Consider the following 2,500-nt stretch of genomic DNA (forward strand, 5'->3'; position numbering starts at 1 on the left):
CACGTTGGCCCCTAACCTAACCCACGTTGGCCCCTAACCTAACCCACGTTGGCCCCTAACCTAACCCACGTTGGCCCCTAACCTAACCCACGTTGGCCCCTAACCTAACCCACGTTGGCCCCTAACCTAACCCACGTTGGCCCCTAACCTAACCCACGTTGGCCCCTAACCTAACCCACGTTGGCCCCTAACCTAACCCACGTTGGCCCCTAACCTAACCCACGCTGCACCTTAACCTAAGTTACGCTGCACCTTAACCTAAGTTACGCTGCACCTTAACCTAAGTTACGCTGCACCTTAACCTAAGTTACGCTGCACCTTAACCTAAGTTACGCTGCACCTTAACCTAAGTTACGCTGCACCTTAACCTAAGTTACGCTGCACCTTAACCTAAGTTACGCTGCACCTTAACCTAACTTACACTGCACCTTAACCTAACTTACACTGCACCTTAACCTAACTTACACTGCACCTTAACCTAACTTACACTGCACCTTAACCTAAGTTACACTGCACCTTAACCTAAGTTACACTGCACCTTAACCTAAGTTACACTGCACCTTAACCTAAGTTACACTGCACCTTAACCTAACTTACACTGCACCTTAACCTAAGTTACACTGCACCTTAACCTAAGTTACACTGCACCTTAACCTAACTTACACTGCACCTTAACCTAACTTACACTGCACCTTAACCTAAGTTACACTGCACCTTAACCTAAGTTACACTGCACCTTAACCTAAGTTACACTGCACCTTAACCTAAGTTACACTGCACCTTAACCTAAGTTACACTGCACCTTAACCTAAGTTACACTGCACCTTAACCTAAGTTACACTGCACCTTAACCTAACTTACACTGCACCTTAACCTAAGTTACACTGCACCTTAACCTAACTTACACTGCACCTTAACCTAACTTACACTGCACCTTAACCTAACTTACACTGCACCTTAACCTAACTTACACTGCACCTTAACCTAACTTACACTGCACCTTAACCTAACTTACACTGCACCTTAACCTAACTTACACTGCACCTTAACTGTCACATGTAACGTCACAGGAATGTAGCTTTGCCTAACAGCAACCCTCTGAACATAGTTCACTGCTTGGATCCTCTGGTGTCATGTGTATTTCTTGATGCCATGGTGCGTACCCTCACATAAAGGTCTTTCGAGTGTTGCGTACTTTCTACACAGTCCCGCTAACCACTGGAAGGGTGTACCGCTACAGAACGAATATCGCCCTCCCCTCCTGCCCTTCCAAGCTGGTCGGTCAGGCGTTTGTTTGTGAAATGAGCCTTGCAGCTGTTCAGTTGCATTCGGTTGTCGATGCAGTCAGTGTACGTTGTGGTACGGCCTGTGTGGACTGTCCGCTGATGTACGCGTAACCCACACTGATCATCCGTCGTTACGTACTGAGTGACATAATGTGGCACATGCTTGACCGTACACCGGCTGCGCCCTACAATGGCGAATCATAAGGGCCATATGTTGTGCACGATGCTACTTGTCTCGTCTCCCCATTACAGCGAGATTGCACTGTTGTATGCCGTACAGACATGTGGTAAGTAGGTACGGACGAAAGTATTGCATGTTGGCCCCCCCCCCCCCCCCTCCTCCCTCTGCCGGGAATCAGCGTGAGCCGTCTGTTGATGTAGCGACGAGGGTTTTCCTATTTAATCGTATTGCCCCACACAACATGATAGCACGGTGGACCGCGTTCCACATCTGCGACATGCTACAGAGGCCGGTTGACAGTCGACCGCGCAAGGGACATTGCACACGTGCGCGGACCATCTTCCACGTGTTCTCTCGTGTACATGCCGCAGTGTGTATGTGGGCTGATGTAGCGTGTCGTGACACATAACATGCAGGCATGCCAGAATCGTAGATTTCGCAAATGTAGATTGACGTATACGTTTGCTGCCAAAGATCCGCAAATGAACTGGAAATCAGTTGTTGAGCGGTTGTTCGCGCTGCAGGTGCATCGGTGATAGCGACGATCGGTACATCTGTGAACCGGTTGTTTCGGCGGTACCCGCCATGCCCCCGAACCTGAGTTGGCCATGTGGGTATGAAGCGATACGAGGCTGTGGCTTGGCGGGACAGTCCCCGGCCGGTGAGGGGGGGCCGCCCGGCGTGCTGGCCGCGCGCTGCGTGAGCGCACGCACTACAGCCGGCTGGTGGGGGGCGCCCAGTGGCAGGAGCGCCGGCCGACGGGCCCGGCTGGCGTCCCAGCTATGCGCCGGCGCACCCTGCGCGCGGCGCCAGGCGGCCAAAGTGGGTTCTGCCGAGCCCGGTGCGAAGCGCGGTGGACATCTGCAGTGTGCTGGTCCGATTGCGGACTGTGTGCGTTGAGGATGCGCCGCCGCCCGGCACTCGGCGTCGCGACGCCGTCTGCTGCTCGGTCGCCCCCAGCGGTTCTCGCAGGTGGTTTGTATCGCAGCTCTGCGGACGTGTTGGCGCGTGCGCTGTGCTGGGAGAGTTCGCT

This window comes from Schistocerca gregaria, unplaced genomic scaffold (genome assembly GCF_023897955.1).
Source record: "Schistocerca gregaria isolate iqSchGreg1 unplaced genomic scaffold, iqSchGreg1.2 ptg000587l, whole genome shotgun sequence".
Classification (NCBI taxonomy): domain Eukaryota; kingdom Metazoa; phylum Arthropoda; class Insecta; order Orthoptera; family Acrididae; genus Schistocerca; species Schistocerca gregaria.